This window comes from Chiloscyllium plagiosum, unplaced genomic scaffold (genome assembly GCF_037043375.1).
Source record: "Chiloscyllium plagiosum isolate Xiang-an unplaced genomic scaffold, Cpla_swu_hap1 HiC_scaffold_24, whole genome shotgun sequence".
Taxonomy (NCBI): domain Eukaryota; kingdom Metazoa; phylum Chordata; class Chondrichthyes; order Orectolobiformes; family Hemiscylliidae; genus Chiloscyllium; species Chiloscyllium plagiosum.
The window spans coordinates 61,908,656-61,921,785 of NW_028270162.1; positions in this window are offsets into that span (position 1 = coordinate 61,908,656).

The window sequence follows — 13,130 nt, forward strand, 5'->3', positions numbered from 1 at the left end:
GTTCTGAAAGGAGAGAGAGATTGCAGAGAGGATCAGCCAGGGATCTTTGGCTGAAACATGGAACCCCCTTTTTTCCCCAGCAGCTTCACAGCTAATACTAAACCAAGCTAGAAAAATCCCTGAACTGGGAGAATTGGCTGCTCCCCTTTCATTGCACAAGTATTTTAAAGAAAAACCTAAAAAACCTTTTCCCTGATTGTTGCCTTAGGCAGAATCTGTTCGCCAGAATCAAAGTGGTCTAATTTTAGACAAATTGGAACCTCTGCCTTGTACAACCCCTTCTAAAAAAAACCAAGGACAACATAACCTTGTTAAAGGAGCAGCATCGTCACAAATGCATGAGCTGCTCACTCTCCCATCCTTAATTCTTCTATTGAGAAGCATCTGAGTGAGGGTGTTATGGGTGAGGTGGGTTATTGGGATTACCCTGGTGAAAATCTGCGACTTCACTGTCCAGTGAGTCGCCAGCAGATGCCTCTCACAATTTGAATACACCTTCTCCACATCTGAGAGCATTGTGGAGGTGTGAGCATCAGCCTGAGCTGGTCATGCTGCTCCTGAAGCTTTTAGCACACTGGTCTTCATTAGTCAGGGTATTGAGTATAGAAGTTGGAGTTGTACAGGACATTGGTGAGGCCACGCTGGAGTATTGTGTTCAGTTTTGGTCACCTTGCTATAGGAGGCATGTGATTAAAATGGAAAGAGTGCAGAAGAAATTCACAAGGATGTTGCCAGGAGTTAAGGGTCTGAGTTATAGGGAGAGGTTGAACAATCTAGGACTTTTTTCTTTACACTGAGGGGAGATCTTCTCAAAGTGTATAAGATCGTAAGAGGCATGGATCGGGTGAATGCACTCAGTCTTTTGCCTGGGGTTGGGGAATCAAGGACTAGAGGGTATCAGTTTAATGTTAGAGGAGAAAGAATAAATGGGAATCTGATGAAAAATGCTTTTACAGAGAGGGTGGTATGCATAGGGAATGAGCTGCCAGCAGATGTGTTTGAGACGGGTACATTAATGACATGTAAAAGGATAAGTACATGGGAAGGAAAGGTTTAAAAGGATAGGGGCCATGTGCAGGGAAATGGGGTTAGCGTGGATGGACATTTTGGTTGGCGTGGACCAGTTTGGGCCAAATGTCCTGTCTTTGTGCTGTAGGAGTCTATGACTCTATTCTCCCAGTATCCCAATTATGGCTCATGGTGCAACCTGCTTGAAAAGGACAGTGTAAACAAGCTTTTCATGAAAACCTGATTTTTAAAACTATTTCTCAGCAAATAAAGACTCAATTGCTCTGTCAGTTTGCTGGTTCAAAGGAGTGGTTGGTACATCCCATCCTTGTTAATTGTTATGCCCTTGCAGGATACATATTAGATATTCGAAAAGTCAAATCCCAAAATGTTTATTCTGCAACACACAAAGAGGGGCCAGTTAGCAATGCAGACAGATGCCAAAAGCACAAGTTTAATTCCTGTATCTGCTGAAATTACCATGAAAGCCTTGCCTTCTCAACCTCTTCCCCCTTGAGTGAGACATTGTAACCCCCAGGCTAAACTAATCATGAGAGGACAGACTATGCTCCTGTGGAACTTTGGTGATTTTCTTTGTTTCACGGACAAATAGCCACAAGGGGGTGATATTGCATGTGCTTTCAATCTTCATTCATTCTCGGTAACAATCTTTAAATTTAAATTTGTAGTTTTTTAATGTGTTTTTTATTTAAATCACTTTCAGGAAGAATTGTGCAATAAACAAATCCTTTGTCTGTTTCAAACATAAAACTGCAGTGCTAGTTATTTCTAAAATTGAAACACTCGACAATTAAAAGGGATTTATAAAGCTACACAAATGAATTCTGGGGATGTGCTAGTGTGATCATTTCAAATGGGGTCTTGTGTCCGGATTGAAACCATTACAAAACCTGTCAGTCACATTGTACTAACAGCCGGATTTAACTGGTTGTGAAAAGAGTCAAATTTTGAAATGTAAGTAAATTGAAAGCTGAAGGGAAGTAACAGTTTAAACTGCTTGAAATCATTCAATCTCTACAAGCATAATTAAAGGTTATAAACAAATTAGTAGTGTTACAGGAATTCAAAAATGGTCTCCCTAACAATGTTATCATGCACCTTCAGCTCAAAACATAGCCTCAACATGGGCAGCCACCAGGAAGATTGAGGACGATAAGCTAACCCACAGATTTACAGCAGGCAAGTGTTAAATAATCTGTATCAGCAGAAAAAAGAGGAACAAAGAGAACTAGATAATAAAGGCAAAGAGAATGGGGAGGCCAATCCCAGCAAATCAAATCACAGAAGAAATAATGCAAACATACAAAGAAAGCCACAGGTTCAACACAACCTGTATCCATAGTGATGAAAGTCGTAACTCTTGCGCAATCATGAAGGAATTGGACACACAACCCATCACGGTTTTGTGTGTGATGGGGAAATGGCTCCAAATGGTACCAAAGAACAGAGAAAAACACTGGGGCATTGGGCGTTTGCTGGTGGGGAGACTTGAGAATTTCCATGCAGTTGCAAGACCTGTTTCACAATGATAGTTAAGGACTAGCTGGAGAAATTGCTGAGATACCATAATGAAAATTAATTTAAAGCACATAGAATTGAGGGAAGCTTGGCAAAATGGATCAGAAACTGGCTTAGTAATAGGACACAAAGAATACTGGTACTAGTGGGTGGTGTAGTGGCCTAGTGGTTAGCACTGCTGCCTCACAGCACCAGGGGCTGGGATTCAATTCCAGCTTTGGATGTGGGTTTCCTCCAGGTGCTTGGTTTCCTACCACAGTCCAAAGTTAGGTGGATAGGCCATGCTAAATTGCCCTGCAGTGTCCTGGGATGTGTGGACCAGGCAGATTAGCCATGGGAAATACAGGGTAGGGGTGTGTCTGTTGGGATGCTTTTTCAGAGGGTCACTGGGGACTTGAGGAACCAAATGGCCTGTTTCCACACTGTAAGGATTCTATGATTTCTACGAAGAGGATATTTGAATAACTGGAATTTGATGTCAATGGTGTAACACAAGGATCAGTATGAAAATACGGGGTAACATTAAGCAAATTTGCAGATGACACCAAGATTGGTAGAGTGGTTAATATCAAAGAAAATGATTGTAGGTTACAGGAAAGTATAGATGGGTTGGTCAGATGGGCAGACCAGTAGCAGATGGTATCTAACCCTGATAAGTGTGAGGTGATGCACTTTGGAGAAGAAACAAGATAAGGGAGTACTTAATGAATGGCAGGACATTGAATAGTTTACAGGAACAGAGGGATCTTGGGGTAATTATTCACAGATCTCTGTAGTCAGCAGAGCACATGAATAGGATAGTTAAGAAAGTAGACGGGACACTTGCTTTCATCAGTCGTGGCATAGAGTATAAGAGCAAGGAGATAATGTTGGAGTTGTTCAGGCCATAGCAGGACTACTGTGTAGTTCTGGTCACCTCACTATAGGAAAGATATGATAACACTAGAGGGGGTACAGAGGGGGTTCACCAGATATTACCTGGAATGGAAAAAGTGAGCTCTAAGGAGAGATGAGACAAGTTTGGATTGTTTTCTTCAAAACAGAGAAGACTGAGAGGTCATTTTTGAGGTATATAAGATTACGACATGGTGGATGGAGAGCAGCTGCTCCCCTTGGTTGAGGGGTCAATCATAAGAAGGCATAATTTTTAAGGTAAGGGGCAGGAGATTCAGAAAGAATTTGGGAAAAAACCCGTTTTCACTATCAGGTCGTGTGAATCTGGAATGCACTGACTGAGCTAGATAGTGGAGACCAGAAAACTTAAAACCTTTAAAAAATATTTGGATGAGCACTTGAGACATCATAACATTCAGGGATATGGGAAAGTGCAGGAACTTTGGATTAGCACACGTTCAGTGGTAGTTACTGTTGGTCCTGTTCTTGTCCAGCGCCCGGGCCTCTACAACCATCTACCAGGACACACAGGAACTGACCTTCAACCTCTGTCTCCACTGCGGACAACTCCTCAAATGCTGCCCTGGATGTTGGTTTGCTCGTTGAGCTGGAAGGTTCATGTTCAGACGTTTCATCAACATACTAGGTAACATCTTCAGTGAGCCTCCGGACGAAGCACTGCTGGTGTTTCCTGCTTTCTGTTTATATGTTTGGGTTTCCTTGGGTTGGTGATTTCATTTCCTGCAGTGATATCATTTCCTATGGTGATATCCTTTCCTGTTCTTTTTCTCAGGGGATGGTAAATTGGTGGGGTGGTAAATAATAAGGAGGACAGGTTTAGATTACAGGAGGATATAGGCGGGCTGGTCAGATAGGCTATCAGTGGCAAATGGAACTCAGTCCAGATAGTGTTGAGTACTGCCCTTGGGCAGGCCAAACAAGGTAAGGGAATACATGATAAACATGAGGACCCTGGGAAGCACCAAGGATCAGAGGAAACTTGGTGTGCATGTACACCAAGATGATTTTGGTCATTAAAGTATCAGGACAGGTGGATAAAGTGGTTAAGAAGGCATATGGAACATTAGTTGAGGCATAGAGTTGAAAAGCATGGAGGTTATGCTGGAACAGGATAAAAATTTAGTTAGGCCAAGCTCAAGTATTATATGCAGTTCTGGACTCCACATTACAGGAGAGATGTGATTTCACTGGAGAAGGTGCAGAGGAGACTTAGCTGGATTGGACAGATGGGGGTTGTTTTTCTTAGAGCAATCATGAGAGGGGACATGATTGAGACGTAAAAGATTATGAGGGGTGTAGATCTGACAGACAGGAAAAAAACATTTCCCCTTGATGGAGGAATCAACAACCAGGGGGTGTGGATTTAAGGTAAGAGGCAGAGGTTTAGAGGGGATGTGAAGAAAAGCTTTTTCACCCAGAGGGTTTTAGAAATCTGGAACTCAACATCTGTACAGGTGGTAGAGGCAGAAAACCTCATAATATTTAGATGTGCATTTGCAATGCCAAGGCATACAAGGCTGTGGGCCAAGTGCAGGAAAATAGGATTAGAATGTAGTTAGGTGATTTCTTTTGACGGGGGGTGGATGTCGGGGGCCAAAGAGCTTTTTTTCTGGCTGTCGATCTTATGACTGCATGATTCATCTGGAGGTGTGAACAGCCATTCCGAGATCACCATAATCTGCCACTGATGGTCATCTCAAAGTGAAATCTCTCAGCAAAAAGACAATGTATGGGTCTGTGGCCCAGGCCTAGGGCAACCCAATACTGGAACGGCAATGTTAGGATGGAGCCAGTGAGTTTCATTGTGAGCCATTATTTGAACAGAGCCCTTTAAGAAGAAGGAAGAAGATAGGAGGAAAAATAATAATAGGAGATTCAATATTGAGGGGGATCAGACAGGATTTTCTGTGACAATTAATGTGACTTCAGAATGGTACATTGCCTGCCTGTTAGGGTGAACGATTTTGGTTGCAGGACATTCTTTGAGAGCTGTGATCAGTCAGATCATGGCCCACATTGGTACCAATGTGGATGTGGGTAGAAACTTTCATGAGCTCCTGGGGGCAGACTTCAGGGAGCTAGATAGGAGATTAAAAGGCAGAACCCCATAACAGGAGAGTTGAACACATCACTTGAAACCTGTGCAGGAGGGTGGATGTCAGATTTCTGGGGCATTGCAAGTGCTGTTGGGAAGTGTGTTAATGAGATTGTTGAGGATTGGAAAGCTGAGGACAGATTGAGAGCAGGAAATGGGAAGCAGAAACCTAGCAAGTTACTTTGAAAGACAAAAGAAGCAGAGGTTTAAAAAATGTGTAGTATAAGGATTTGGCAGTATTGATAGCTAACGTATGGAAATATAAAGAGTATGGCAAATAAAGTCAATGAACTAAAGATACAGGTAGACACACAACAGCATTATATAATTGCTGTAACAGAAACTTGGCTTAAAGGGGGCAAAGATAGCAGTTCAACGTCCCTCGTTATAGAATTTTCAGACAGGATAATGAAGGGGATAAAAATGGTGGGGAGCAGCATTATTGGTGCAAGAACTAATTACAGTTGTGAGGGTGTTATGATGTACTAAATGAAATATTGCATGAGGCCTAATGAGTTGAGCATACAAATAGGAAAAGGGGCTGACACACTGCTCGGCCTGTACTACAGATCCTTAAATAGTGGGAAAGAATTAGAGGAGCAAATATGTCGACAAATTTCTGTGTAAAAACAATAGGGTGATAATAGTTGGGGAGTTGAATTATCCGACTATCTATTGGAATATAAACAGCATGGTTGCTCAGTGGTTAGCACTGCTGCCTCACAGCGCTAGGGTCCCAGGTTCGATTCCAGACTTGGATGACTGTCTGTGTGGAGTTTGCAAATTCTCCCCATGTCTGTGCAGTTTTCTTCTAGGTGCTCTGGTTTCCTCCCACAGTCCAAAGCTGTGCAGGTCGGGTGAATTGGCCATGCTAAATTGCTCATATTATTAGGTGCATTAGTCAGAGGGAAATGGGTCTGGGTGGGTTACTCTTCAGAGGGTCGGTGTGGACTTGTTGGCTGAAGGACCTGTTTCTACACTGTAGGAAATCTAATCAAATAACTTGTTGGGCATGTAAAAGCCCAACAAAAGAGGGATTGTCTTAGGAATGATGCTGGGCATGTGGATGAAGTGGCAGTGGGTGACCATTTTGGAGATAGTGATCATAGTACTGCTGGATTTAGCATCATTATGGAAAGGAAAAAGATGGAACAGTAATAAAAGTTTGGGGAAGACAAATGTTATAAAGCAGAGAGCTGATATGGCAAAAATGGACTGGTGACAACTGCTTGAAGGAAAGTCCATGAAAATCAGTGGGTGTCATTCAAAATTGAATTTCTATGGATGTTAATGTTCAGTGCGTTCAGTGAGATGTAACAAAAAGCTCTATGGGTTAAGTGATCCAAATTAACACGTTATCAGTGGTAATATGTAAGTATTAAGTAGCGATAAATAAATCAAGCAGTAAATTTCGATATTAAGCCAAAAATATTTATTGAGCTGTAAATATATATAAAGCAGTAAAGAGTTTCACTGCCTTCCACTTGTCAGGGATCCTGTGGCACGGTGGCACAATGGTTAGCACTACTGCCTCACAGCGCTAGAGACCCGGGTTCAATTCCCGCCTCAGGCGACTGACTGTGTGGAGTTTGCACATTCTCCCCATGTCTGTGTGAGCACCCTCTGGGTGCTGCAGTTTCCTCTCACCATCCAAAAATGTTAAGGTCAGGTGAATTGGCCGTGCTAAATTGCCCATAGTGTTAGGTGTAGGGGAATGAGTCTGGGTGGGTGCGCATTGGCGTGGACTTGTTGGGCCGAAGGGCCTGTTTCCACACTGTAAGTAATCTAATCTAATTATGACGGCAAATCTGGAGTACACAGAGTTCATGACACCTTTTGCGATCCGGTCCAAGGTGATGTTCAACGGCAAGTAACACATGCGTTAAGTTGACAACAAATCTCTCTGCCTTCTTACAGTTGTAACTCTAGCCCGATGTGAAGGCCATGGAATAGGACAATGGTATTCGTACTGTTCTGAATCTAAGATTACATGCTGTATCACCATTTCTGGTACTTTGAGTACTGTTCCAAACATTCCATTGTAGAACATAGAACTGTACAACACAGGGATGGGCTCTATGGTGCACAATGTTGTGCTGAACATGACACCATATTGAACTAATCCCTTCTGCCTGCCCTTGACCACATCCCTCCATTCCTCATGTACTTGTCCAGAGGTCCCTTAAATACCCGATCATATCTGCCTCCATTACCATTTCCTGGCATCACTTTCCAGGCTCCTCCCATTCTTTGTGTAAAAAACTTGCCCTCACATCTTCTTTGAAATATCCCCCCTCACCTTAAATGCACTCCCCTTACTATTAGAAATTTGAACTCTGAGAAAAAGATTCTGACCATCAAACCTATGTATGCATCTCATAATTTTATAAACTTTTATCAAGTCTCCCTTTAGGCTCTGCTGCTCCAAAGGAAACAACCTGAGTTTTTCTAGCCAATCCTAAAAGATCATACCTTTGAATCCAGGAGCATCCTGGTAAACCTCTTCTGCATCCTCTCCAAAGCCTCTGCAGCGTTCCTGTAGTGTAACATTCTGAATTGAATGCAATTCTCTAACTGTGGCCAAACCAAAGTCATAAAGCTGCAACATGATGTCCTGACTCTTGCACTCAATTAGATTTTAGATTAGATTAGATTACATTACAGTGTGGAAACAGGCCCTTCAGCCCAACAAGTCCACACCGACCCGCCGAAGCGAAACCCACTCATACCCCTACATTTACCCCTTACCTAACACTACGGGCAATTTAGTATGGCCAATTCACCTGACCCTGCACATCTTTGGACTGTGGGAGGAAACCGGAGCACCCGGAGGAAACCCACGCAGACACGGGGAGAACGTGCAAACTCCACACAGTCAGTCGCCTGAGGCGGGAATTGAACCCGGGTCTCAGGCGCTGTGAGGCAGCAATGCTAACCACTGTGCCATCGTGCCGCCCAAATTCCCCAACCAATAAAAGCAAGCATGCCACACACCGTCTATACTACTCTATCTACTTGCATGGCCATATTCAAGGAGCTATGGACTTGAACCTCAAGATCCCTCTGTATATCAATGCTGTTCAGGGTCCTGCCATATCTTTCATAGAATATTTTTCATAGAATCCCTACAGTGTGAAAGGAGGTCATTCAGCCTAAGTCCACACCAACCCTCTGAAAAGTATCCCGCCCACACCCTGCCCCACTACCCTATCCCTTAATCCTACATTTTCCATGGCTAGCCCACCTGGCCTACACATCCCTGTACACTATGGGCAATCCACCTAACTGTGGGAGAAAACCTGAAGGAAACCCATACAAACATGGGGAGAAAGTGAAAACTCTGCACAGGGAATGATCTGAGGCTGGAATCAAACCCACATCCCTGGTGCTACGTGGCACAGTGGTTAGCACTGCTGCCTCACAGCGCCAGAGACCCGGGTTCAATTCCCGCCTCAGGCGCCTGTCTGTTTGGAGTTGGCACATTCTCCCTGTGTCTGCGTGGGGGTGCTCCGGTTTTGTCCCACACTCCCAAAATGTGCAGGTTAGGTGGATTGGCTGAGCTAAATTGACTGTAGTGTTAGGTGAAGGGGTAAATGTAGGGAAATAGGTCTGGGTGGGTTACGCTTCGGAGGATCGGTGTGGACTTGTTGGGCCAAAGAGCCTGTTTCCACACTGTAAGTAATCTAATCTAATAACCACTGAGTCACCGTGCCACCCTTAACATTTGATCAGCCAAAATGCAGTACCTCACACATTACCAGGATTAAATTATACAGAAAAACATCTCCAGGTGACCCTATGTGGCAGCCCAACATAAAAGTTCTCACAGAAAGTTCAATGTCGCCTGGTTACCTCTCAGCCAAAACAGGCTGTTTCTGCATTAGGCATGTTTTCCATATACTTTTCCATTTTATTTCAATATACTATACACTACAACACAGGAACACGCCTTTCAGTCCACCAAACCTGCATTGATTCCTTGTCTTTATTTAGACCTATTACCCATGCGCAGTTTCTATCCCTCCATTTGCCTCCCGTTCATGTTTCTATCAAGATAGGCTTTACACTAGCCCACAACCCTCTGTGTGAAACATTTTCCCCACACCTCTCCCCTTAAACTTTCCCCATCTCACCTTAAATCTGTGCCCTCTTGCAGTTGACCTTCCCGCCTTGGGAAAAAGCCTCTGACTATGGACCTATCTATACCCGTCATAGAACATAGAACATTACAGCGTAGTACGAGCCCTTCGGCTCTCGATGTTGCGCCGACCTGTTGAACCTATCTGAAGCCTATCTCACCTGCATTATTCTATTTTCATCCATATATTTATGCAATGACCAAGTATATACCTATAAAGTTGGTGAGTCTACTACTGTTGCAGGCAGGGCATTCCATGTCCCCACTACTGTCTGATCGCGTAAACTACTTCTGACATCTGTCCTATATCTATCAGCCCTCAATTTAAAGCTATCTCCCCTTGTGGTAGCCATCACCATCCGAGGAAAATGGCTCTCACTGTTGTTACGACACGGGGTAAGCTATAGAACATAGAACATAGAAGAATACAGCGCAGTACAGGCCCTTTGGCCCTCGATGTTGCGCCGATCCAAGCCCACCTAACCTACACTAGCCCACTATCCTCCATATACCTATCCAATGCACGTTTAAATGCCCATAATGAAGGAGAGTCCACCACTGCTACTGGCAGGGCATTCCATGAACTCACGACTCGCTGAGTAAAGAATCTACCCCTAACATCTGTCCTATACCTAGCCCCCCTTAATTTAAAGCTATGCCCCCTTGTAATAGCTGACTCCATACGTGGAAAAAGATTCTCACTGTCGACCCTATCTAAACCCCTAATCATCTTGTACACCTCTATCAAGTCACCCCTAAACCTTCTTTTCTCCAATGAAAACAGCCCCAAGTGCCTCAGCCTTTCCTCATACGATCTTCCTACCATACCAGGCAACATCCTGGTAAACCTCCTCTGCACCCGTTCCAGTGCCTCCACATCCTTCCTATAGTATGGGGACCAAAACTGCACACAATACTCCAGATGCGGCCGCACCAGAGTCTTATACAACTGCAACATTACCTCAGTACTCCGGAACTCAATTCCTCTACCAATAAAAGCCAGTACGCCATATGCCTTCTTCACCGCACTATTTACCTGGGTGGCAACTTTCAAAGATTTGTGTACATGGACACGGAGATCCCTCTGCTCATCCACACTGCCAAGTATCCGACCATTAGCCCAGTACCCCATCTTTTTGTTACTCTTACCAAAATGAATCACCTCACACTTAGCTACATTGAACTCCATTTGCCACCTTTCTGCCCAGTTCTGCAGCTTATCAATATCCCACTGTAACCTGCCACATCCTTCCTCACTGTCTACCACTCCTCCGACTTTCGTATCGTCCGCAAACTTGCTCACCCAACCTTCTAACTCCTCCTCCAGGTCATTTATAAAAATGACAAACAGCAATGGTCCCAAAACAGATCCTTGCGGAACACCGCTAGTGACAGCACTCCAAGATGAACCTTTGCCATCAACTACTACCCTCTGTCTTCTTCCAGCCAGCCAACTCCTAATCCAAACCTCCAACTCACCCTCAATGCCATACCTCCGTATTTTTTGCAGTAGTCTACCATGGGGAACCTTATCAAACACCTTACTAAAATCCATATACACCACATCTACTGCTTTCCCCTCGTCCACCTCCTTAGTCACCTTCTCAAAGAATTCAATAAGGTTTGTGAGGCACGACCTGCCCTTCACAAAACCATGCTGACTATCCTTGATCACATTATTCCTATCCAGATGTTCATAAATCCTATCCCTTACAATTCTCTCTAAGACTTTGCCCACAACAGAAGTGAGACTCACCGGCCTATAGTTACTAGGGTTATCCCTACTCCCCTTCTTGAACAAGGGAACCACATTTGCTAGCCTCCAATCTTCTGGCACTACTCCTGTAGACAACGAGGACATAAAAATCAAGGCCAATGGCTCTGCAATCTCCTCCCTTGCTTCCCAGAGAATCCTAGGATAAATGCCATCAGGCCCAGGGGACTTATCTATTTTCACCCTTTCCAGGATTTCCAACACCTCTTCTCTACATACCTCAAAGCCATCCATTCTACTTAATTGTGACTCGGTACTCACATCGACAACAATGTCCTGTTCCTGAGTGAATACTGAAGAAAAGTATTCATTCAGTGTCTCCCCAATCTCTTCAGCCTCCACACGCGACTTCCCACTACTATCCTTGACTGGACCTATTCCTACCCTAGTCATTCTTTTATTCCTGACATATCTATAGAAAGCCTTAGGGTTTTCCCTAATCCTACCAACTAAGGCCCTTTCATGTCCCCTCCTTGCTGCTCTTAGCTCTCTCTTCAGGTCCTTCTTGGCTACCTTATAACTCTCAATCGCCCCAATTGAACCTTCACGCCTCATCTTTACATAGGCCGCCCTCTTCCATTTGACAAGGGATTCCAATTCCTTATTAAACCACGGCTCCCTCACACGACCCTTTCCTCCCTGCCTGACAGGTACATACTTATCAAGGACACTCAATAGTTGCTCCTTGAACAAGCTCCATATATCAATTACACCCTTGCCTTGAAGCTTACTTTTCCAGGCCACACATCCTAAGTCGTGCCTCACCGTATCATAATTTCCCTGCCCCCAGCTATAACTCTTGCCCTGTAGTGCACTCTTATCCCTCTCCATCACTAGAGTAAAAGTCACCGAATTGTGGTCACTGTCCCCAAAGTGCTCACCTACCTCTAATTCTAACACCTGGCCTGGTTCATTACCCAGAACCAAATCCAGTATGGCCTCACCTCTTGTTGGCCTATCTACATATTGTGTCAGGAAACCCTCCTGCACACATTGGACAAACACTGACCCATCTAACGAACTGGAGCTATAGCTTTCCCAATCAATATCAGGAAAGTTAAAGTCCCCCATAACAACCACCCTATTACTTTCACTCTTCTCTTGAATCATCCTCGCAATCCTTTCTTCTACGTTTCTAGGACTATTAGGGGGCCTGTAAAAAACTCCTAACAGGGTGACCTCACCTTTCCTATTCCTAACCTCAGCCCAAACTACCTCTGATGGCGAGTCTTCATCCATCGTCCTTTCCACAGCTGTAATACTATCTTTGACAAGCAATGCCACACCTCCCCCTCTTTTGCCCCCACCTCTGACCCTACTAAAACATTTAAACCCTGGAACTTGCAACAGCCAATCCTGTCCCTGTTCTACCCATGTCTCCGTAATAGCCACAACATCGAAGTCCCAGGTACCAACCCACGCTGCAAGTTCACCTACCTTATTTCGTATACTTCTTGCATTGAAGTATACACACTTCAAGCCACTTCCCTGTTTACAGGCACCCTCCTTTGAAAATGATGTCCCTCTGTAACCTGCAACATCCTTCAGCACAATCCACAACTTCACCGACCTTAATATCATCTGTAAATTTACTAACCCATCCTTCTATGCCCTCATCTGGTCATTTCTAAAAATGACAAACAGCAGTGATCCCAACATGA